Below are 27,060 nucleotides of genomic sequence, written 5' to 3'. Positions count from 1 at the left end.
AAGTTTGATTTTTTTTTTTCCTTTTTTTATTGGGAATGTTTTATAGAAGAAAGTAAAAAATATATATATTTTTTTTTTGTTGTTTGTTTATTAAAAAAAAACGCAGATGTGATCAAATGCCACCAAAATAAAAGCTTTGTGGGAAAGAAATAGCCTGGTTATGAGGAGAGTAAAACCTTTCGGGGCTCAGGTGGAGGGAAGTTTGGCGTTGATGCAAGATAAAAAAATATACTGTACATACACACCTCCATGCTGTAGGATCAGTGTGATGGTGCAGCTGTCTTCTGCAGCCTCCAAGCCCAAGAACTGAGCGATTACATGACAACAGACCACAAGGTTCTCGGTCAGCCAGACTGAGGAGGGGGTGGGAGTAGCTGACTCCAGCTCTCCGCCATGAGCTGAGAAGCTGAGCCAGTTGCCGGTCAGGCATCGGAGTACATCCCGACAATATGGTTGAGATCTTTCCAGAGCCTGGAGTTTCTCTGTGATATCAGCCGACAGCGAGAAATAAATGCTTTGGTCATACGTCTCTTTTTAGTTTGAAATGGGGGGTAAGTAAGGAATCCCATTTGCATGCGTGTTTTACTGCTTGAATCATGATGGGGAAAGGGAGGTGGTAGGGGAGCAAGTGGATGCTATAATAATGGTACTGTGCCAGTTCTAAATCCAGTAGCGGCCCGTGCATTGTGGGCACACAGGCACCGCCCCCCTTTCCCTGCCACTGCCCTCCTATCCATGTTTGTTTTTTAAGCACCTGATTAGAGCCAGAGGCTCTAATAGGCTTCAAAAAAGGATGGGCTTGGGTGCAGAGTGCTGTCGGTGTTCGAGTAGCAAAGAAATGGACATTAAATGTGTTATGGCCAAAGTCTCTCTGTTGTTTAATGATTGCTGCATGCCTCCTGCTTGTAGTCTATTATTTTTTTACCTGCTCTAGTGACTTTTGTGACTATAGCTTAGCCCAGAGGTTTGGAGATCTGCATAGGGCTCAGAAGGGCTTAGCACTATGCAGTGCTGTCAGTCCTATCTATAATGCTGCTCTATATACCCTGTTGTGTGATGCTGCTCTAGATACCCTGATGTGTGATGTTGATCTATATACCCTAATGTGTGACGCTGCGCTCTCTCTCTCTCTCTCTATATATATCTCTCTCTCTCTCTCTCTCTCTCTCTCTCTCTCTCTATATATATATATATATATATATATATATATATATATATATATAAATCTTTATTTATTTCCTGATCTGTGATGCTGAGCTGTATAACCACTTAAGGACCAGGCCTATTTTTCAGACTTGGTGTTTACATTTTTAAAACAGTTTTTTTTGCTAGAAAATTACTTAGAACCCCCAAACATTTTATATTGTTTTTTTTCTAACACCCTAGAGAATAAAATGGCAGTCATTGAAATACTTTTTTTCACACCGTATTTGCGCAGCGGTCTTACAAGCGCACTTTTTTTGGAAAAAAAATCACATTTTTGAATAAAAAAATAAGACAACAGTAAAATTAGCCCAATTTTTTTTTATATTGTGAAAGATAATGGTACGCCGAGTAAATTGATACCCAACATGTCACGCTTCAAAATTGTGCCCGCTCGTGGAATGGCGTCAAACTTTTAGCCTCAAAAATCTCCATAAGCGACATTTAAAAAATTCTACAGGTTGCATTTTTTGCGTTACAGAGGAGGTCTAGGGCTAGAATTATTGCTCTCGCTCTACCGATCGCAGCGATACCTCACATGTGTGGTTTGACCACCGTTTTCATATGCGGGCGCTACTCACGTATGCGCTCGCTTCTGTGCGCAAGCTCGTCGTGACGGGGTGTTTTAAAAAAAAAAAAAAATTTTCTTATTTATTTTAATTGATTTTATTTATTTTTACACTGTTTTAAAAAAAAAAAAAATGGATCACTTTTATTCCTATTACAAGGAATGTAAACATCCCTTGTAATAGAAAAAAGCATGACAGGTCCTCTTAAATATGAGATCTGGGGTCAAAAAGTCCTCAGATCTCATATTTGGGCTAAAATGCAACAAAAAAAAAAAGAAAATCTGACATTTAAAAAAAATATACCTTTAAGAGGTATGGGCGGAAGTCACGTTTTGACGTCGCTTCCGTCCTCCTATGGTATAGAGACGAGTGGGGGCCATCTTAGCCTCACTTGTCTCTATGCCCAGCAGATGAAAGGACCTGATCGCCTCCGCCGCTACCGATGGCTCCGGTAAGCAGCGGAAGGTGCGGGAGGACGGCGGGAGGGGGGGTGGCACCTCTCCCACCGCAAATTGCGGTGATCTCGCGGCGAATCCGCCGCGGAGACCACAGTTATCGTACAGCCGACCGCCGCCTGAAGAGATGGATATCTCGGTTGTGGCAGCAGCTGCTGCCGTTACCGAGATATCCCTCTTCAAAAATAGGACGTACATCGTCGTGCGGCGGTCGGCAAGTGGATAATCTTTCCTGCGATTCTAGGGCTGTATACTCCTGAAACTATGGGTGGAAGCAAGTAGAATACAGGAGACAGAGTGGGTAGAATTTATAAGGGGTGGGGCTTATGGGGAAGTGGAAGGGGTCGAAAAGGAAGGGAGGGGTCTGGCACTCCCCATCCTAAAACTTCACCAGCCGCCACTGTCTGAAACTACCCTTGAAGGACCACAAATACCCCCTTCACATAGAAGCACAAGAAATACAGTAGGTAGCATATCTCCCTACATTGTACGCTACATACTGTAAGCTTTAAAGTGAACACATGCATACACAGTGTCACTTTGCATAATTTTTTGTTTTTTAACCAGTGCGTAGGCTCTGGTATTATAATCCTGGACCTTTTTTTTTTTTTTTTTTTACCAGAGTTTCACTGACTTGAAACGAGTATGCAGCAAAGGAGTTCACCAATTCATACTACACTGACCGCATGCTTGTTCCAGGTTGGTTACACATGAGGTAGTGAAGCCAGGACCAGAGCATACGCTTTTCAAAACCACATCACACATGTACAGCATTTGTCCTTACCTGCTTGCTTTAATAGTCCTTTCAACCAATGCCACACAATACACTGTGACAAGTCACACCTATTTGTTGTGTGAATTTTACATCACCAAAAATCTTCATTTCCTGCTATGCCGTCTTACAGTGTAGTGTAATGTTTTTGTGGCTAAGTGATTCACATTCCTACTTTTTCTCCTTTTATTAGGTAGTTTTCCTTTGGGTGCTTTAGTTTCCTCCAACAATCTTAAACACATTGAGAGGTTCAGATTAAGCCTTCAGCAGAGAGGGTCTGATGTGAATGGATCTATGTATTCTGTAATCTATTTGTGTAATATATAAATACTGGAAATAAAATGGTAGAGGATGAGACTGAGAGGGAGATTACAGCTTGGCAGATTTTCACATCAGTCCTGCAAATTGACAATAAACAAGACCCCCTAGTTACAGTCTATCCTAAAAATGTTTATTTTTAAGTGAAATTCCTCTATCAGCAGAAATTACAGCAGGACCTTCCATATGGAGAAAATATCTTAATGTTTGGGATGATCTCCAGAAAAAGGGTCAGTTTTAGTGTGAGACCTCAAAGTTTTGGTATTCACAATTCCACAAGGAGGTTACTGAAATAGCCGAGTCAGCTTCTTTGTGGGTCTTCTGCAGTTGAAAGTATGCAGCTTAACGTAGCCTATATAAATCTGTATTAGGACTTCCTGAAAAACTGGGAATGTAAAAAATGTAAAACTAATTGTATACTGTCCTGGCAAGCAGTATTTGACAGGATTTGTTTTTTTTTTTTTTTGATAATCTTTAAATTATTTTATTTCAAAACAAATCTAATTGCCAGTTAAAATCTCATAAACTTAGAATGTCCTGTCACTCGCCAATTAACATTTAAAGTTACAAATAAAATGTATTGCATTTTCTAAATTCAAAATTTGCATGTCAGTATGTGTAAAATATGTGTAAAATATTCTGACAAAATCTAGGAATGGATATGTATGGGGCCTACAAATTCCCAAATAACCACTGCGCCCCTAACGCTAACCAGTGACAACATGAACTTCCCAATGTGCCACCCCACTACAGTCTTACAGCCCAAATAGCATTGTACAACAGTGTGCATCCGAACGTTTTTTGTATTTTTATGTTTATTTGTTACTCTAATAAGCCAGTTTTTGGCATGCAGTTTTCCCATTTGTTATAACCATGGAATCATTTATTTCTCAAATTATTTACCCCAGAGTAACCCTTGAAATAATTATTATTCCTTTTTTTCAGACTTGATGTTTTGACCTGCTTACTGTTTCACGGCCTGCAACAAATTGTCCAAACTCATTAATACCTACTCTAACTCGCAGGCGATAAGTTTTATGTGTTACTATACTGGTTAGATGTTTTTACATTCTTGGCAGTTACATTCCAGCTAATATTTCTCTGGCAATTACAAAAATAATTTTACGCTATAATTTGTACTTCCATTTTTTTATGAAAATCTATTTAAAGTGAAATATTTATTAGTGCTCAGGACACCCCTGCTAAAGTCATTGGCGGTCAGTGGGAAAAATGCCTCACTTTTAGTGGTGGTCAGAATATCACCCTTCCAGACAGCTAAAAAAATCTTTGGGGTCATGCTACTGTCTCTGCCAGGTGGCATTGAACCCCATAATTATTCAGATGCGAGGTCAATCAGCAACTCCTCAAGGAACCCCTGGCACAGTGGTGTAGTGGGTAGCACTTTCACCTAGCTGTAAAAAGGGTCGCTGGTTTGAATCCCAACCACGACACTACCTGCCTGGAGTTTACATGTTCTCCTTGTGCCTGCATGGGTTTCCTCCCACACTCCAAAGACATGCTGGTAGATTAATTTGCTTCTGTCCAAAATTGGCCCTAGTATATGTGAGTTGGGCTACTTGAGGGCAGGGACCGATGTGGGTATGCGATGTATGTGTGGAGCACTGCATAAAATTGATGGTGCTATATGGGTACCTTAAATAATATTATAATAGATGAGCATCTTAATGAGACACAATGTACAGGGATAGGGGCAATTGTAGACATATATCCACACTCACTCAGGATGGACTGGTGTCTTTCTTCAACCTTACTATACTCTTATACTCTTTATGAACCCTATGGTAAAACCAATTTCCTCAGAAAATGGGATTTTAAATAGATCACAGACAGAAAGTGTATACAAAACCGCTAGATTTTATTACATGAATAGACTACACATGGTGAAAAACATAATACAAAGCAATGGATAAAACCAAAACATATACATGAAAACACGAAATTAAAAAAAAAACAACTATGAACCAAAGCTCAGAAGCTGTCAAAATGACAGACCATCCAACACATTTCGAAAAATACACATGCTTTTTAACTTCTTCAGGGACTAAACCAAGCTTATTATTTTCAAGCTTATCAGTTGTGAACGCCGCTGGGAGCGTTTCACCAACTCAAATATGATAATTCAGTCAAGAATAAAGGATCGGGGGAGAATGACCATCCGTCACAAGAACCCGCTGATCAGACTGCCATATACCCAAAAGGGGAATTTGCCCTAGGGATATACCGCAACGAGCAGGGAAGAAGCTTGGATCACCAGGAGTGTCTAAAAGTTAATTCAGGAGTCTTAACATTTGTGTGCCAAAACAGATCCGTGAGAAATCAGCCAAGTATAGGCATAATCCAACTGTCATTTGACTGATGATAATGAGCCATGCTAAGCAACTTTAGGAGGAATATCATTACAGATTCGTCAGTGTAGGAGATACCTTTTTCTCCACTGTGTCCTGTCCAACTATTAGACATAATTGGGACATGGAAAGTTGGATTACAAATGTTAAGACTCCTGAATTAACTTTTAGACACTCCCAGCGATCCAAGACTCTTCCCTGCTCGTTGCAGCATATCCCTAGGGCAAATTCCCCTTTTGGGTGTGTATGGCAGTCTGCTCAGTGGGTGCTTGTGACGGATGGTCATTCTCCCCCGATCCTTTATTCTTGACTGAATTATCATATTTGAGTTGGTGAAACACTCCCAGCAGCGATCCAACTTACAACTTTGAAAATAAGAAGCTTGGTTTAGTCCCAAGCTTTTGAAACGCATTGGCTGGTCTGTCCTTTTGACAGCTTCTGGGCTTTGATTCATAGTTTTTTTTTGTGTGTTTTCATGTATATGTTTTGCTTTTATTCAATGTTTTGTATTGTGTTTTTCACCATGTATAGTCTATTTATGTAATAAAATCTAGTCATTTTATATACACTTTCTGTCTGTGATCCATTTAAAATCCAATTTTTTGAGGAAATTGGTTTCACTACATGCACATACACATGGAGATGGGATCAACAGATCGTTTTCTATCAGGTAACAAAGGCAAATCTCTTTCTCACTTTAAGAACCCTAGGATTCCACAGAATCCAAGTTGAGACGGGCTGGTATTTACAAAATCGAACTAGAAGTTGCTTTCTCTAATTTGTATTTTCTCCTCTTCTTGCTTAGCTGTGTAGGTGTAAAGGTTGCCTCCACTTCCACATTTGCTGCATCGTACTAGAGATCTACCATGTTTCCCCAAAAATAAGCATGGGTCATATTAATTTTAGCAACCAAAAACACACTAGGGCTTATTTTCGGTGTAGGTCTTATCACGCCATGTGCGGTCTTCTTTTCCCCCTGCCTTTCAGTAATCCCCTGTGGAACTGTGTAAAAGTGCTTGCAAATTCCTAAAATCCACAGCACCGCATACTGCAAAATGTGTATGTCTATAATCCAATTGTGCCACATACCTTCTTCTAGGGCTGGGCGCATCTTTAAGCTGCCAGAGCTCTCTTGCCCTGTTTGAGCACTGCAAAGGGAAGGGGGCCCGACGTCAGCTGAGCTCCGCTCTGCCCTTCCATGGCCCGCAGGAGACCCCTTCCCAGCTCTAAAGAATGCAGCGGGAGGGGGCCCAAGATCCCCCACTGACAGCTTGCTGAAGAGCGGAGCAGCGTGAGATCAGTTGAGAGCAGTGCTATGCCGAAGGTATTTGGCACAAGCAGATGACATACACACACAGTCTACACTATATAACACTGTAATAGAGTGGACTCTAGTATTTCACCAGCACGTTAAACTAGAGCTTATTTTCAGGGTAGGGCTTAAATAGCAGCCTTTCCCGAAAATTGGGGTAGGTCTTATTTTAAGGGAAACACGGTAGCTATATTGCAGGTTGATTTCTGATGGCTACCCTGAACTTAACTGGCACCGTTAGGCACACAGATCCTGTTAGATAGCTCATATTTTGGAAGGACAGGTAGGTGTTTCTCTGATCTTTGTTGTTCCGAAGATCTCTGCCTGTCTGTTACCTAGCTAAGGGCCCATTCACTTCATCTATTCATTAGTGAGTTATGATGCGTTGTGGCGTTCTGCACTAGTAAAAATGGTGCAAACCCATTATTAGGCCTGTTAAGGCTGGCTGGCCGGTCAGAACTTTCCAAGCAGCAGCAGAACGCCTGATCTGTGTATATATTTAACCACTTCCCGACCGCCGCACGACGATGTACGTCGACAGAATGGCACGGGCAGGCATATTGGCGTACATGTACGTCCCTGCTTTCCCGCGGGTCGGGGGCCCGATCGGGCCCCCGCCCGGTGCCCGCGGCGGTCGGTATTCGTTCGGGAGCGATCCCGGACGAGGGGACGGCCATTCATTCATGGCCACCCCCTCGCGATCGCTCCCGACGAATAAAAATGCTCCGTGACATCACTTCCTCTCCTGTAATGTAAACACAGGAGAGGAAGTGATGTAATCTCTCCTCCGTGTCGGTATTTTTCGTTCCGACACCGAGGAGAGAGGATCGGTGAGTTGCACCAACACGACACTACACAGTAGAACATGCCAGGCACACTCACACCCCCCCGATCACCTCCCCAATTACCCCTGCCCCCCAGTCACAGTGACACCAATGTCATTATTTTTATTTTTTTATTTTTTTGCATTGGTGTCATTTGTGACTGTAATAACTGTTAGGGCAGTTAGGGTTAGCCCCCTTTAGTTCTAATGTACCCCCCTAACCCCCCCAATAAAGGTTTAACCCCGTGATCACCCCCCGTCGCCAGTGTCACTAAGGCTGGGTTCACATTGCAGCGGTTTATGAGAACGAATGTGATTCGCACCGCACTGCAGTGCAAATCACATCCGATCTCTGTGCGATTCGAGTTCAGCCATTCGCCGCACCCGCCGCAAATTCGCACGGGACCCTTTTTTTGGTCCGCAGCAGAATCGGATCGCATGGCTGTTCACACCATGCGATCCGAGTTTGCAGATCGCACTGCGATATGCGAACTGATCTGGGGGTGTCATTAACATTTCACTGACACTCCCAGCAGTTCGCATAGGGCAGTGTGAACTGCCGCCGGGAGGCATGCGATGCGGGAACCCGCCGCGGATTCGTGGCGTTCCCGCATCACTCCAGTGTGAACCCAGCCTAATAAGCAATCGTTTTTCTGATCGCTGTATTAGTGTCACAGGTGACGCTAGTTAGGCAGGTAGGTATTTAGGTTCGCCGCAGCTTTTTATAGCGCCAGGGACCCCCATATACTACCGCATAAAGCCCCCTGATTGCCCCCTAGTTAACCCTTTCACCAGTGATCACCATATAACTGTTACAGGTGACGCTGGTTGGTTAGTTATTTTTTTATAGTTTCAGGGCACCCGCCATTTATTACCTAGTCTCACTAGTGTACCCCTAAATTTAGGGGTGTCTACTTTCCAAAATGGGGTCATTTGGGGGGGGTTTGTGCCATCTTGGCATTTTATGGCCTTCAAAACTGTAACGCCCTTAGAAAGCCTGAAGGCGGTGCTTGGTTTTCGGGGCCCCGTACGCGGCTAGGCTCCCAAAAAGTCCCACATATGTGGTATCCCCGTACTCAGGAGAAGCAGCAGAATTTATTTTGGGGTGTCATTTCACATATGCCCATGGCATGCGTGAGCAATATATCATTTAGTGACAACTTTGTGAAAAAAAAAAAAAAAAAAGTTTGTAATATTCCCGCAACTTGTGGCAAAATATAAAATATTCCATGGACTCAACATGCCTCTCAGCAAATAGCTTGGGGTGTCTACTTTCTAAAATGGGGTCATTTGTGGGGGTTTTGTGCCATCTTGGCATTTTATGGTCTTCAAAACTGTAATAGGTAGTGAGGAGTGAAGTCAAATATTTACGCCCTTAGAAAACCTGAAGGCGGTTCTTGGTTTTCGGGGCCCCGTACGCGGCTAGGCTCCCAAAAAATCCCACACATGTGGTATCCCCGTACTCAGGAGAAGCAGCAGAATTTATTTTGGGGTGTCATTTCACATATGCCCATAGCATGTGTGAGCAATATATCATTTAGTGACAACTTTGTGAAAAAAAAATTAAAGTTTGTAATTTTTCCGCAACTTGTGGCAAAATATAAAATATTCCATGGACTCAACATGCCTCTCAGCAAATAGCTTGGGGTGTCTACTTTCTAAAATGGGGTCATTTGTGGGGGTTTTGTGCCATCTTGGCATTTTATGGCCTTCAAAACTGTAATAGGTAGTGAGAAGTGAAATCAAAAATTTACGCCCTTAGAAAGCCTGAAGGCGGTGCTTGGTTTTCGGGGCCCCGTACGCGGCTAGGCTCCCAAAAAGTCCCACATATGTGGTATCCCCGTACTCAGGAGAAGCAGCAGAATTTATTTTGGGGTGTCATTTCACATATGCCTATGGCATGCGTGAGCAATATATCATTTAGTGACAACTTTGTGAAAAAAAAAAAAAAGTTTGTAATTTTCCCGCAACTTGTGGCAAAATATAAAATATTCCATGGACTCAACATGCCTCTCAGCAAATAGCTTGGGGTGTCTACTTTCTAAAATGGGGTCATTTGTGGGGGTTTTGTGCCATCTTGGCATTTTATGGCCTTCAAAACTGTAATAGGTAGTGAGGAGTGAAGTCAAATATTTACGCCCTTAGAAAACCTGAAGGCGGTTCTTGGTTTTCGGGGCCCCGTACGCGGCTAGGCTCCCAAAAAATCTCACACATGTGGTATCCCCGTACTCAGGAGAAGCAGCAGAATTTATTTTGGGGTGTCATTTCACATATGCCCATAGCATGTGTGAGCAATATATCATTTAGTGACAACTTTGTGAAAAAAAAATAAAAAAAAATTAAAGTTTGTAATTTTTCCGCAACTTGTGGCAAAATATAAAATATTCCATGGACTCAACATGCCTCTCAGCAAATAGCTTGGGGTGTCTACTTTCTAAAATGGGGTCATTTGTGGGGGTTTTGTGCCATCTTGGCATTTTATGGCCTTCAAAACTGTAATGGGTAGTGAGAAGTGAAATCAAAAATTTACGCCCTTAGAAAGCCTGAAGGCGGTGCTTGGTTTTCGGGGCCCCGTACACGGCTAGGCTCCCAAAAAGTCCCACATATGTGGTATCCCCGTACTCAGGAGAAGCAGCAGAATTTATTTTGGGGTGTCATTTCACATATGCCCATAGCATGTGTGAGCAATATATCATTTAGTGACAACTTTGTGTAAAAAAAAAAAAAAATATTTTTTTTGTCATTATTCAATCGCTTGAGGCAAAAAAATAAAATAGTCAATGGGCTCAACATGCCACTTATCAATTTCCTTAGGGGGTCTACTTTCCAAAATGGGGTCATTTGGGGGGGTTTTGTACTGCCCTGCCATTTTAGCACCTCAAGAAATGAGATAGGCAGTCGTAAAACTAAAAGCTGCGTAAATTCCAGAAAACGTACCTTAGTTTGTAGATGTGACAACTTTTGCGCAAACCAATAAATATACAATTATTGACTTTTTTTTTACCAAAGACATGTGGCTGAATACATTTTGGCCTAAATGTATGACTAAAATTGAGTTTATTGGATTTTTCTAATAACAAAAAGTAGAAAATATTATTTTTTTTCAAAATTTGCGGTCTTTTTACGTTTATATCGCAAAAAATAAAAATCGCAGAGGCAATCAAATACCATCAAAAGAAAGCTCTATTTGTGGGAAGAAAAGGACGCAAATTTTGTTTGGGTACAACATTGCATGACCGCGCAATTACCAGTTAGAGCAGCGCAGTGCCAAATTGTAAAAAGACCTCTGGTCATTTACCAGCAAAATGGTCCGGTCTGAAAGTGGTTAAACCACTTTCACACTGAGGCAGTTTTCAGCATTTAGCACTAAAAATAGCACCAGTAAACTACCTCTCATGCCTCCCCAGTGTGAAAGCCCAAGTGCTTTCACACTGCTTCTGTGCACTTGCAGGACGGGAAAAAAAGTCCTGCAAGCCACATCTTTGGGGGTATATACACCTTTAGGGGTGTATACACTGCTCCCAAACCGCCCCTGCCCATTGGAATGAATGGGCAGTGCTTTCGATGCACCACAACACAGACAGTTTCTTTGGCCGTTAGCAGCCGAAAAGCAAGCATCACTTTACCGCCAACATGGGAGCAGCTGCAGTGTGAAAGCAGCCATAAGGTCAATGGCTCAGAACATAATGAAGTCAACTGATTTGCATGAGTGCCAGGCAACTACTGTTTTCGGGTGGTGACCAACATATATCTCCTATAAATATGGTTACAAATTTCTTTATTTATGATTTTTAGTTGAGAGCCAGACAGTGTCATAAAGTATTCAGTCCTCACAGCCAAAACAACACAGGAGTCATTTAGGGACAACTTTGTGAATGTCCTAGAGTGACCCAGCCAGAGCCCTGACTTGAACCCTATTGAACATCCCAAGAGAGACCTGAAAATGGCTGTCCACCAACAGCCCCATCCAATCTGGCTGAGCTTTAGAGGATTTGCAAAGAATAATGGAAGATACAGTGGAGTCTTCAGGCCAGGCCTTCTCGTCCACATCAGTGCTTGACCTCACAAATGCTTTTCTGGAAGAATGGCTAAATATTCCCATAGACGCATTCCTAAAGCTTGTGGACAGCCTTAACAGAAGAGTTGAATAGTTATAGCTGCAAAGGGTGGGCCAACTCAATATTGAACCTTACAGACTAAGACTGGGATGCCATTAACCTCCCTGGCGGTATGATTATTTCTGATTTTAGGTGCTGAAAGCGGTACAATTATTTTGCATGGAAATTTGGCGTTTTTTATTGTAGGCCTGCAATTCTTAGGAATAACTCTCTTAAATCTGTTCAAACAAGAGTCTAGTAGACATCCTGGGTATAATAATATAATAATATATATATATATATATATAATATAATAAATAACTATAAATAATGATAATAAAAATTATTCAATAATGTAATCAAATCCAAAAACACTGAAATTTGCTCATTTGCAGAATTGTCGCCGTCATTAGATTTAGTGTTTGATGACGGATCTCCCCTCTCAATTGTGCAAGTGATTATAATTTATTATCGCTGTTTTCTAGTTGGTCTAAAATCACTTTTGACATAAAAGGACACTTTTTGTTTGCTATGGACAATCTCCAAATTCCAGGCAGAAAAAAACAGTATTTATAATATAAAAGTGCATGCAGGGCACTGGACAGACCACTAGGGACAAAGGGGGTGTGTATTTTTTTTTATACAGTACTGTAATTTGTAAGATTACAGTACTGTATGTGTGTTGTGTATTTTTACTTTTTTAAATTTGGCGCCGATCTCCGCTCCCGTGCGTCGCAACGTTGCGGGGAACGGAGATCGGCGGCACTCGGCACTGTGTGAATCGAGCGGAGGACAGCTCACTCACACAGTGGGGAGGACATCGCTGGATCCAGGGGACAAGGTAAGTAAGTCTCCCTGTAACCAGCGATGTGAGTTTTGCTCGGGATTACTGCTCGTGGTACTGAAATCCCAACCCGAGCCAGACTCGGGATCACCGCTAGGGAAGTTAAAGTTCATGTGCATGTAAAGGCGGGTGTCCCAATACTTTTATTTACATATACATACATATACACTGTAATACTGAAACTACATTTTTCATTGGAGGTGACTCAAGATTAAATGAGCAAAAAAAAAAAGATTTGCAGATAGTGATGTAAAATCTCAAATTTTCTGCATATTAAGGCAGATGAAGATAAGAGGAAAATGTGCTAACAGAATTATTACTGGCAGATGGTCAGTCAGTGTGATATTTCTATGCAAACAAGTGCAAGGGGGTTACACTTCATGTGCAATATCCGGCTTTCTGAGAAATGAACAGTTATCACTGTAGGTCAACTAAGGACAAGGCTTTAATAAAATATGCTTTAGCTGTATCCTTAACTTTTAATTAAGACCTAAAATCATGCAAATGCAAATAATTGCATAGCAAATGTTGTATATGCCATTACAGTAATTTCAATTCTTTACCTATTAAAGGCCAACACATCCACTTATTCAAGCATGGAATTCATTAATAGATTTCATATAATGGTTTTGCAGTTAATTTCCTAATGGTGACTTCAGTAGTGTGGAAACAAATTCCCCGGTGACTGATGGCGCTGGTGTTGCCCATGGTAGTTCTTTCTTCTTCTCTGATGCCATGACATCTACTATTTTTAAGTGATTCATCAAATAACATCATGTGTTACCCAATAGCTTCGTGCATTCCAAGATAGGGAAGAGGTCACCTTTAAATATATCTAAAACCAAAACTTCTGAGCTCTGCTGTACAGGAACTGCAGGAGGTTGACACCAGGCCAAATTCAAGTACTTCAAGTTGTATTTACGAAAAAAATTAAAAAATACATTTATGCATTCATGAATAAAAAGTTGCATTATTTTGTGTCTTTAATATCTGTCTGAAATATTAAAGGACGTTGAACCATTTAAAGGAACTAAACAGACAAGTTATAAATATGTATGTGTCAGACCTAAAAGAGGGACATTCAGGGTCAGGGCCATCTTTAACACGGGGCAAAAGGGGCAGCTGCCCAGGGCCCTGTCATTGTTGAGGGCCCTGCATTGCCTGCCCCTTAAGCCCTGAACTGCCTGCCAGAGTTCGGCCACCGCCGGTGCTGGTCGCATGCTAGCTGCTCACTAATGTCACTTGGAACTACAGAAACGCTGCTCCTGTATTTCAAAGTGACAGCTCCCCTCTCCCGGTGGCTGCTCTGATCATTCTGGTACACACACACACAATCTATGAGAGCAGAGGAAGAAGGAGGCGATGAATCTGCACAGAGGAAGCTGCCTCTGGCATGCTGCACAGACATCAAAGGACAACATGCTGTGAGTAGCATTTGGGATAGAGAAAAACTCTGTACTGGAATGGGGGGGGGGGGGGGGGGCTTTGTGGGAAGAGAGTCTTGCCTTGTACTTGGGGGGAGTGGAGTGTGGAGCTCTGTACTGGAATCGGGGGGGGGGGGCCGTGCACCACTGCACTCTCCACCAACCTCACCCCCTGCACCCCTTAACCATGCACTCTGTACATAACTCACCCCTGAACTCTGCACTCTGTATGTAGCACATCAATGAACCCTGCACAGTGTTCCCCTCAACTCTGCATGTACCGTACCCCTCAATCCCCCACTCCACATATAGCGCACCCTCAACCCTGCACCTAGCACATCCCCCCCAAACCTGCACTCTGTAAATACTGCATCCCTGCACTCTACCTAGCATACCCCTGAACTCTGCATTCTGTACATAGTGCACCCTTCAACTATGCACTCTTTATGTAGTGCACCCTTCAACCCTGCACTCTGTATATAGTGCACCCCTGAATGCTAGTGCAGTTTGGCCACACCCCCAATTTGATGCAGAGGTTATGATGTGCAGTAACCTCTAGCAACCAATCAGTGAGCAATAATGATTTGCAGTAAGCTCTAGAAACCAATTAGTGAGCAGTAATGGTGTCTTGTAACCTCTAGCAACCAATCAGCAAGTGGAAATGATGTGCTGTAACCTCTAGCAGTCAATCAAAATCGCTACCTGATCTGCTGAAGTAAACTCATTTTGAGTTTAGCTGTAGCAATAATAGGATTTTTGTACTCACCTTAAAATCCTTTTCTCTGAAGTTCATTGACGGACACAGCATCTTCATCTTGACCTTAGGGTTATATCGCCCCTTTAGGAGAGGACTAGACAGAAAGTGTTAAAAACAGCAACATTTGCACAGTCCCACCCAGGGGGGCGGTCCTACTGGCTATAACCCCTCACACTGCATCCAGCAGCTCAGTACATCAAAAGCAGTACAAACAAAGAGGAGAGGTGGGTGCTGTGTCCATCAATGAACTTCAGAGAAAAGGATTTTACAGTGAGTACAAAAATCCTATTTTCTCTTTCGTTCATTGATGGACACAGCATCTTTATCTTGACCTTAGGGACGTCCCCAAGTCTCAAAGAAAGGAGGGGTGGTAACAGCAAGAAAATAACTCCACCCATAAACAACCAAAGCTCCTCAATGGAGGAGTTGCAACCTTAAGCAGCCGCCTGCAAAACCTTGCGGCCGAAGCAAGCATCCGAAGATGCGCTCACATCAACCTTATAAAATTTAGTGCAAGTGTGGACGGACGACCAGGTCACCGCCTTACACACCTGGGTAACAGACGCTTGCTCTCGGAAAGCCCAAGAGGCACCAATTGCCCTGGTAGAATGTGCAGTGACAGGAAAGGGATGTGCCCACCCCCTTATGGCATAAGCCTAAACCACAATATATCTGATCCACCGAGAAATGGTAGCCGATGAGAGTGCCAGTCCCTTCTTCGGACCAGCCACCGATACAAACAGCGAGTCCAACCTCCGAAAAGGAGCCGTAGCAGACGGATACACCCGCAGAGCCTGGACCACGTCCAAGAAATGCAAAGCCACCTCTTTAGGGTGTGACGGCCGAGGACATAAGGACGGAAGCAAAATGTCCTCATTTAGATGAAAGGCCGAAACAACCTTTGGCAAAAACGAAGGCTGTGGATGCAGCACCGCTTTATCCTTGTGGAGAATCAAGTAGGGAGACTTGCAAGACAAGGCCACCAACTCAGAAACCCTCCCGGTAGATGTAATAGCCACTAGACAGATTTGTTTCTGAGAGAGTGTCAATATTCTGAAGTACAGAGCGCACCAGATTCAAATCCCATGGAGGTAGCGGTGGTCGAACCAGGAGGGGCTACATGTCGAACCACCTGAACAAACGTGCTCACCAATGAAAGAGTCACCAAGGGCCGCTGAAAAATGACAGCCAAAGCAGATATATGCCCCTTGATGGTGCTTAAGGCAAGTTTATGATCCACTCCTCGCTGCAAAAACAGCAGGATCCTGGAAATCGAGTATGTGAGCAGACGCCACCCCATCTCCTCGCACATAGAGATGTAGGCCTTCCACGTATGATGATAAATCTTCTGAGAAGATGACTTCCATGACCTCAGCATAGTGGATATTACCGAATCCGACAAACCTCAGTCCCTTAGCACCTGGCTTTCAATAGCCATGCCATTAAAGCTAGTGACGGTAAGCAGGATGACGTATTGGTCCGTGCGACAGAAGGTCCTCTCGCATCAGCAGTCACCAAGGAACATCCACCACCATTCATACTATGTTGGAGTACCACAGACACCGAGGCCGAGCTGGGGCAATCAGAATTACCGGAATCCCCTCAGCCTCCACTCTGCGAATCAGACGTGGTAGAAGTTTTGAGTGGGGGAAAAGCATAAATCAGCCAATAATGCCCCCATGGAGCCACCAACGCGTCTGCCACGTCCGTCCAGGGATCCTTTGAGCTGGCCACAATCCTCTGTACCTTCCAATTGAGTAGAGAAGCCAGGAGATCCACATCTGGCGTGCCCCACCTTAGACAAAGGAGCCAAAATACATCCAGATGTAGTGACCCTTCCCCTTGGTCCAGCATCTGACGACTTAGGTAGTCCACTTGCCAATTTTCTACTCCCGGAATGTACACGGCCGATATGCGCCGCTCTGCCCACCGCAGGATGTGAGTGACCACCAGTGCTGCAGCTGAGCTCCTTGTTCCTCCTTGATGGTTCACATACGCCACCACTGTGGCATTGTCCGACTGGATCCTGCCCGGCACCCCTGCAGCCTCTATGACCATGTGGAGAGGCACCGCCTGATCTCCCGAAGTTTTAGCACGTTGATCGGCAGGCGGGACTCTTCCTGGGTCCAGTGACCCTGGGCTAACTGTACATCCCAAACTCCCCCCCAATCACTGTCCAATGAAGAGGAAGGAAACGACTTCCCGGACCGAAGGGTCAGAATCCCTGACTAGCTGGCTCACCCGAATGTTACAATCCAGGGACAACGGAGATTTGTCCCATTTTGACAGGATCTCCTTTTGCAAGACTCGAGTGTGGAATTGAGCCTACGGTACTGCCTCGAAAGTGGCTACCATGAATCCCAGGACTCACATGCAAAAAACGCAGTGACGACCTCCTGTGGGACACCAACAACTTCACCACAGCTTGAAGAGTCTGCAGCTTGTCCAAACAGAGAAAGACTTGCCTCTGAGGAGTACAGAAGCAGGCCCAGGTACTCCAGGCGTTGAGTCGGCACCAACACCGACTTCTGTAGGTTCAGTACCCAACCAAACTCTCGAAGAGTTTGCATAGTGATTGCCACATCCTCCCCTAATTCTGAGGCGGAAGCTGCTCTCAGAAGGAGGTCATCCAGGTAACCCACGATTGCAATCCCTCGCTGCCTTAGCAAAGCCAAAATTGGGGCTAGCACCTTGGTCAAGACCCTCGGTGCTGACGCCAAGGCAAAAGGGAGAGCTACAAATTAGTAGCGCTCATTCCCGACTGCAAATCGCAGAAACCTCTGGTGCTTGATGCATATGGGGACATGCAAGTATGCGTCCTTGATGTCCAGGGATGCCAGAGAATCCCCCTGATAGAGTGCTGCGACCACTGAGTGGACTGATTGCATCCTGAACCTTTGTACCTTGACAAAGCTATTGAGGGCCTTGAGGTCCAGGACCGGATGGACCCGTTCCTTCTTTGGGACTACAAATAGATTGGAGTAGAATCCCTGAAACCTTTCCGGCGTCAGTACAGGTACTATCACCCCTCACAACAGCAGGTCCTGTACTGCCCCGAACAGGGCTTCCGGGCGAGCCAGAAGATGAAGGTTGGATGGAAAAAATCTGTTTTGCGGACAAGAAAGAAAGTCTATGTTGTATCCTGATGAAACACAGACCCCCTGGTCGGAAAGTAGGGAGGTCCACCAGGCTGCAAACTCCCGAAGGCAACCCCCTACACGAGAGCCGGGCGGGGGCAAACCTTCATGCGGTAACAGACTTGCTTGCAGGCTTGTTTGGCTTGGTGAAACCAGGGACGCTTTTGTCCCTCAGCAGGCACCTATTCGGACTGAGAACGCTTACCTACAGACCCGGGCGGTCAAAATATCTGCTTCTGAGCAGTAAAGGAGGGCCCTTGCTTACGGCATGGCTTGTTCCCTTTTCTGGACTGTGGGAGCAACGTACACTTACCCCAGTAACATTCTTAATAATGTCATCCAGAGAGGCTCCAAATAGCCACTCTCCTTGGAAGGGCAAATCCACCAGTGCTTTCTTAGATGCCTGGTCTGCAGACCAGCATTTCAGCCAAATCAGGTGACGTAGCACTACTCCTGATACAGAGGCTCTAGAGAGCAAGGGCGCCGTGTCTAAGGCCGCATCACAAACATACTTAAGGCCCTGCACCAACTGGTCCGCCAGCTCCACGCAGACCGGGAAGCCTGTTGCTTCTCCAACTCACGGTGCAACAATTTTGCCCATTCAGTAAGCGTCTGTGAAACCAGGGCCATGGCTAACACTGGCCGCAATGCTGACCCCACCACTGTAAACATGGACCAGGCAACCACCTCAGCTCTTCTGTCAGCAGGGTCCTTGAAAGCAGCAGTCCCTTCCACTGGAATCATGGTTACATTATTTAACCTGGATACCGGGAAGTCAACAATCAGAGGAGATGTCAATTTCTTCAGGAAACTCTCCTCAAAGGGGTAACACACCACCATGCATTTCGGGACTGAAAAGGCCCGCTGCGGTTTTCCCCACTCCTTGTAAATAAACTTATCGAAATAAATTGGGTAAGGAAACACCTTAGCCATGCGAGCCGGCTTGTGGGACCCAAAAGGGACCAACACCTCTGTAGATGTCCCTACCGTATCCTCCATCTTTAGGGTATCCCGCACCGCTGTAATAAGTGCTCCTACAAGCACCTTTTCCTGTGCTGACCCAGACACAGAGTAATCCTCACTGTCCGAACGGTCCTGGTCCGCATCCTCTAATACGTCAGAACAGGGGCCCTTGTGTCCGCATGCCGCTTTCACCCTGGCAAAAAAATGCCTCCAGGACCGCCGACAGAGCGTCCATAGGCACAGCAGGTGCAGGGGAACCAGTTGCAATAACGGAGATGTCTGGGGAAGAAGCGCCAGCTTCCAACGCCATGCTGATCCACACTCGCCTGTTACCACTTAGGGACCTAAGACAAGCAACACAAAACGTCCACCCTCCTAGCTCCCACAGACTGAGGGGCCCCCCACAGGACTCACCACCCTGACCCAGGTACTGCGCTGTGCTGCTGCTGTCCGCTCTCCCCTGTGTCATCCACAACGTGTCTGTGTGAAAAGTGCTGTTCTAGAAGGAAACAAGCACCCAGCGCTAGAGGCAAAACTACCTGAGGCTACTAGAAAATGGCCGCAGACCGCATCAGCAAAAAGTCTGAGGCTGGCGAGAAAATGGCCGTCGAACTTCCAGAAAATGGCTGAAAGGCAAAAAACTGGTTATGGCTACAAAAAAATGGCCGCGGCCTCAGGAAAATGGCAGCGGAGCATGTGGCGGCCTCCCCACATGTCAAACACCACACAAACACCCCACCGTGGCCCAGAAACAGGGAAGAGGACGAGCGGACCCCCAACACAGCCACCTGCCAAGACCCAGAGCCCCGGCCAGGTATGTGCACCGCACACCTATGTGCCCAGTCACACAGCAGCCCATAGTGTAGCGAGGAGGGAAGGGACAGGGAGAGAAGAAAGGGAGAGTGATAGACCCCCTAGTCGACCTCCCAGGGAATGCCCAGCTGCTCCATCCTGCCGACACAGGTGGAACCATACTTACCCCTCCTGCAGGGAATGCTGGATGCATTCCATGGACAGGCCCATCACCCAAGCAGTACAGGGTGGCTGTCGGCCACGGCACACTGTGACACAGACAGCAGTAGCCCAGGTCATGTGTGTGCCCTGGAGCATATAGCTCACCGGCCGCCCCTGGTTCAAACGAGGCATGTCATGGCCTACCCAGCGCATAGTTAGGGCCTGCTCACGCTCGATGGCCAGGCTGGGGAGACTACCAGGATCTATATTATACAGCCTGTCACCCAGCCCGGCTGTTGATTGTAGATCACAGGAATCAAAAATGCAGAAAAAAAAATCCCAGGACCAATGGTCCCACTGGGAGCCAGGTCCTTCTCCTACACTAGGCAGAAAAAAAACTGAGCTGTTGGATGCAGTGTGAGGGGTCATAGCTAGTAGGACCGCCCCCTGGGCGGTACTGTGCAAGTGTTGCTGCTTTTAACACTTTCTGCCTAGTCCTCTCCTGAAGAGGTGATATAACCCTAAGGTCAAGATGAAGATGCTGTGTCCGTCAATGAACGAAAGAGAAAAAATGTTTGCCCAATATATTAAAGTCGACCCTGTTCAGGGTGTAATAATGATTTGGGTCCTAAACTGGGACATCTGGGAGCTACCAACTACAGAGCAGGAGGTATCAAGCAGCACAAGGGAAAAGCTGTGAGATCCGAGGTTTCAAATTCTTCTGATACTCCGCTACCAATATTTTAACAATTCCTATTGACAGCACTTCAACTCTTGATAAATAATTTAGCTTCTTCAGACTTTGAAAACATAAAAAGTTCCATTGTTTAATGTGTTTTACTTTCTGTTCTGACATCGATCAAATAGAAAGTGAAGGAAATTTCCAAAACCAGGACACAGCACAAAATAAAAGATAACTTCAAGTGATACTAAAGGGTTAATTTTTTTTTCTTGTTAAAAATAACAAACATTTTATACTTACCTGCTCTGTGTAATGGTTTTGCACAGTGCAGGCCAAATCCTCCTCTTCTTGGGTCCCTCTTAGGTGCTCCTGGCCCCTCCCTCCTGTTAGAATACATTAAGATAAAAAACCTTCTGCCTTTCTAAACAAAATTTCACATCCACGGACAACCATTGCAGGAGGTGCAGAGGGTTGGGGGTTAACTTTGGCTACTAGTACCACCAATAAGAGGATGGAGAGGGGTAGTGGAATCACATTTCACTGTGAGTGACCACCAATGTGGGGGGGGGGGGGGTTAATGGTATTGACACCAGTGTCTATTAAAACCAATGTTAGGGTCATTATTGTGTCCACTGACATCAATGATGGGGGTTATTATTGCATCCACTGAGACCAATACTGGGGATTATTGCACTAACTGACAGCAATGTGGGGGTTGCTGTTGCGTCCACTGACACCAAAGTTGAGGGATATTATTGTGTCCACTGACACCAACGTTGAAGGTTATTATTGTACTCACTGGTGCCAATTATGGAGATTATAATTTCACTCACTGATGCCAATTATGGAGATTATTATTGCACTCACTAACACCAATGTTGGGGGTTTTTGTAACTGCCACCAAAACTGAGGTTGTTGTGCTCTAGCTTCTTCAGTGTGCATTGTGATACGTTACAACAAATCCAGCAGGACCTATATTTTGGGTGTCTAGGTGCATTATAGCCCATGTATTTTAAATGGGGTGCCTAACTTGATGCAGTGCCACAAAAATGTGCTGCTTTTGTGCAGCTCTCTGGAAGTCTTGCGGTTGCAGTTGAAGCTCTCTATCATTTTCAAGTTGACTGCCACTATCCTAAACAAAACCATGTTTATGGAGTTTTGCATGTGAGGCCTGTGCAGAGTATTTTTTTATTATACAGAGCTTTACAGAATAAAGAGAGACAGTACCGTTGCAATACAGTTCAAGATCACAGGGTTAGGAGGGTCTACTCATGAGACAATCTCTAGGCATTGCTGTTGGTGGAAAACATTTTATATATGTCCATTTGATTGGACGGTCCCAGAGAGTAACTAAATATACATGCTAACTTCCAGTAACTGAGAGTAATTAAAGATGTAATTGATCTGAGCAAAGCTGAATAAATGCTAATAATGATGCTTCATTACTTAGATAACCTTATCTTAAAACTCATGCTATAAAATTTAATTATAGACAGTATTTGATGTAGATGAAGCCGTAAGCTTGTCTACAAAACCTCTGACTGTTTTTTTCCTATAATGTAAATAACATTATGCACATTTTTAGTGATCAATTTCTTTTAACTTTAGACACTTCTGAGAACCTGCAACACATCCATTTGCCATTCCTGGCACAGAAATCGGCAGGCTTAATGATAGCTCATCTATCTACAGAGTTGTTCTTTCTTCTACGGTCCTATAAATCAGTCAGTTCTATCACACAGAAGGATATCAATTTTCCCGTTGATGGATTGAGCTCGTCTTATTGACACAATGTCTCAGAAATTTGATTTGGAATCCTTTTTCTTTTTTAAGTGAACCTTTCAATAAATGTGCAACTCTGTATGATTAAATTCCTGACATGTCAGTATATAACAACAGTATAATGTTTTAAACAAAGCTGTATCTTTTTCCCATTAAAAACCTGCCTTGAACTTTTTCTAGTGTGAGAGCGATCAGGCTGCTGCAGTCAGGAGGAAGCATTTTCCAAGTCTCCTAAGGGGGCTTCAGGGAAGCGGAGGGACAGCCAACATGCCCAATAGTAAGCCTATGGGTGATATTACCATACAGGGATTCCATCCATTGTTGGCAATCTCCTCTTTACCACGAGGACAGCTGCTGGGGAAATCATGTGACCAGACCAGAGTACACTGAGAACAGGTAAGTATATGCATATTCATTCTACAGGGTAGTTTGTATGGGAGTTAAAAAAGGGTTGGAAGCAGTTTTCAGCTTACTTAATTCTAGCTTTGAATTCCACTTTAACCGGTTCCCGACCAGCGCACGCCGATGTACGTCGACAGAATGGCACGGGCAGGCATATTGGCGTACAGGTACGTCCAATCTTCAATGCCGCCCTGCCATCAGGAGCGCGCCGGCGGCGGCGCGCTCCCGCGCTGGTCGGGACCCCCATGAGTACGGTCGCGGGACCCGCGGTCTCACGGGAAGGCTGAATGGAGGAAATGCCGTGTGAACAGCATTCTCCATTCTGCCTAGCAACTAGTGACACGGAGCAGAGATCAGTGTTCACTAAATGAAAGCCCAACCCCCCCACAGTTAGTAACACACCCCTAGGAACACTTAACCCCTACACTGCCACCCCCTGGTTAACCCCTTCACTGCCAGTGTCATTTACACAGGAATCACTGCATTTATATAGCAGTGATTACTGTATAAATGACAATGGTCCCAAAAATGTGTCAAAAATGTCCGATGGGTCCCCCACAATGTCGCAGTCACAATAAAAATCGCTGATCGCCGCCATTACTAGTAAAAAAATAAATAATAAAAAATTAATAAAAATGCTATAAAACTATCCCTATTTTGTAAATGCTATAACTTTTGCGCAAATCAAATCAATAATTGCTTATTGCGATTTTTTTTCCCAAAAATATGTAGAAGATTATGTATTGGCCTAAACTGAGGGAAAAAAATTTTTTTTTATATATTTTTGGGGGATATTTATTATAACAAAAAGTAAAAAATAATTATTTTTGTTTATAGCGCAAAAAATAAAAACCGCAGGGGTGATCAAATACCACCAAAAGAAAGCTCTATTTGTGGGAAAAAAGGACATCAATTTTGTTTGGGAGCTACGTCGCACGACCGCGCAATTGTCAGTTAAAGCGACGCAGTGCCGAATCGCAAAAAGTGGTCTGGTGTTTGACCAGCAAAATGGTCCGGTCTGTAAGTGGTTAAGCATGTTCTCTCTGGTCCAGGATGTAGATGCTAACCCTCTAATGATGCCTGAACAAAGATGGTGTTGTTCTGGAGAGAAAAGCAGGTGAAGGCATTGTCTGGGGTATTACTGTAATCTTTGTTAAAGATGAATTATAACTGTTACACATAACATAAATGAATGACACTGAGTTTGTCAAAGCACTGTGTATATTCGAGATGCGCACCCCACCTCCAGGAACTTGCATCTGTTGTGAAGATCACCAATGTCCAGAACAAACCTTTGTTCAAATTTACTTGCCTCCTCCACCACCATAACTTCCTTTTTACTGGAGAATGGATCTTGATCTGTTTCTCCAAAGACTCTATGTAGGCCCAGTTCTGCAGAATCGCCCATTGGAGGCCTCTTGAGGCTGTGAGAAGCCGCAGCATGGACATGGTTGCCAGAACTGTAACAGATAAATTTGTCTGTAATCTCTTCACTGCTGCCTGCACCTTTATAATTTTTTCCTCTGGGAGGAAAATCTTTTCCTGTTTTGAGTCAATGACATACCCCAGGAAGACGGTCCTCTGAGAAGGAATGAAGTTTGATTTTTCCTTGTTCAGAAGCCATCCCAAAATTTTATAAATGGTTCAGCGCATTTTTCAAACCCCTGCACAATAGGTCTTTTGAGCTGGCAAATAACAGGTCATCCAGATAAGGCACTATTTTGACCACCTCCAACCTAAGCGGTGCTAATGCTTCCGCCATGATCTTCGTGAAAATATGTGAGGAAGAGGAGAGACTGAACGGGAGAGCCCTGAACTGAAAGTGCGATACCACTCCCCCTGCTTGCCAGTCGTAGATATCTCTGTGGCGTTGGTGTTATGGGAACATGTAAGTACGCGTCCCTGAGATCTATAGAGACTAGGAAGCACCCCGTGGGAAGAAGCTTCCTCACCGAATAAATCGTGTCCATACAAAATATTTTGTAACGAATGGACTTGTTTAACCACTTTCAGACCGGACCATTTTGCTGGTAAATGACCAGAGGTCTTTTTACACTTTGGCACTGCGCTGCTTTAACTGGTAATTGCGCGGTCATGCAATGTTGTACCCAAACAAAATTTGCGTCCTTTTCTTCCCACAAATAGAGCTTTCTTTTGATGGTATTTGATTGCCTCTGCGATTTTTATTTTTTGCGATATAAACGTAAAAAGACCGCAAATTTTGAAAAAAAATGATATTTTCTACTTTTTGTTATTAGAAAAATCCAATAAACTCAATTTTAGTCATACATTTAGGACAAAATGTATTCAGCCACATGTCTTTGGTAAAAAAAAAGTCAATAATTGTATATTTATTGGTTTGCGCAAAAGTTGTCACATCTACAAACTAAGGTACGTTTTCTGGAATTTACGCAGCTTTTAGTTTACGACTGCCTATCTCATTTCTTGAGGTGCTAAAATGACAGGGCAGTACAAAACCCCCCCAAATGACCCCATTTTGGAAAGTAGACCCCCTAAGGAAATTGATAAGAGGCATGTTGAGCCCATTGAATATTTTATTTTTTTGCCTCAAGCGATTGAATAATGACAAAAAAAAAATTTTTTTTTTTTTTTTACACAAAGTTGTCACTAAATGATATATTGCTCACACATGCTATGGGCGTATGTGAAATGACACCCCAAAATAAATTCTGCTGCTTCTCCTGAGTACGGGGATACCACATATGTGGGACTTTTTGGGAGCCTAGCCGCGTACAGGGCCCCGAAAACCAAGCACCGCCTTCAGGCTTTCTAAGGGCGTCAATTTTTGATTTCACGCCTCACTACCTATTACAGTTTTGAAGGCCATAAAATGCCAAGATGGCACAAAACCCCCACAAATGACCCCATTTTAGAAAGTAGACACCCCAAGCTATTTGCTGAGAGGCATGTTGAGTCCATGGAATATTTTATATTTTGCCACAAGTTGCGGGAAAATTACAAACTTTTTTTTTTTTTTTTTTTTTTTCACAAAGTTGTCACTAAATGATATATTGCTCATGCATGCCATGGGCATATGTGAAATGACACCCCAAAATAAATTCTGCTGCTTCTCCTGAGTACGGGGATACCACATATGTGGGACTTTTTGGGAGCCTAGCCGCGTACGGGGCCCCGAAAACCAAGCACCGCCTTCAGGCTTTCTAAGGGCGTAATTTTTTGAGTTCACTTCTCACTACCTATTACAGTTTTGAAGGCCATAAAATGCCAAGATGGCACAAAACCCCCACAAATGACCCCATTTTAGAAAGTAGACACCCCAAGCTATTTGCTGAGAGGCATGTTGAGTCCATGGAATATTTTATATTTTGCCACAAGTTGCGGGAAAATTACAAACTTTTTTTTTTTTTCACAAAGTTGTCACTAAATGATATATTGCTCACGCATGCCATGGGCATATGTGAAATGACACCCCAAAATAAATTCTGCTGCTTCTCCTGAGTACGGGGATACCACATATGTGGGACTTTTTGGGAGCCTAGCCGCGTACGGGGCCCCAAAAACCAAGCACCGCCTTCAGGCTTTCTAAGGGCGTTACAGTTTTGAAGGCCATAAAATGCCAAGATGGCACAAACCCCCCCCCCCCAAATGACCCCATTTTAGAAAGTAGACACCCCTAAATTTAGGGGTACACTAGTGAGACTAGGTAATAAATGGCGGGTGCCCTGAAACTATAAAAAAATAACTAACCAACCAGCGTCACCTGTAACAGTTATATGGTGATCACTGGTGAAAGGGTTAACTAGGGGGCAATCAGGGGGCTTTATGCGGTAGTATATGGGGGTCCCTGGCGCTATAAAAAGCTGCGGCGAACCTAAATACCTACCTGCCTAACTAGCGTCACCTGTGACACTAATACAGCGATCAGAAAAACGATCGCTTATTAGGCTGGGTTCACACTGGAGCGATGCGGGAACGCCACGAATGCGCGGCGGGTTCCCGCATCGCATGCCTCCCGGCGGCAGTTCACACTGCCCTATGCGAACTGCTGGGAGTGTCAGTGAAATGTTAATGACACCCCCAGATCAGTTCGCATATCGCAGTGCGATCTGCAAACTTGGATCGCATGGTGTGAACACCCATGCGATCCGATTCTGCTGCGGACCAAAAAAAGGGTCCCGTGCGAGTTTGCGGCGGGTGCGACACGAATTCAGCCATACT

Source organism: Lithobates pipiens, unplaced genomic scaffold (genome assembly GCF_037356315.1).
Source record: "Lithobates pipiens isolate NorthernLeopardFrog02 unplaced genomic scaffold, aLitPip1_a1.2 Scaffold_8, whole genome shotgun sequence".
Lineage (NCBI taxonomy): Eukaryota > Metazoa > Chordata > Amphibia > Anura > Ranidae > Lithobates > Lithobates pipiens.
The sequence above is the reverse complement of the archived record's forward strand: the minus strand, read 5'-3'. Positions refer to the sequence as shown.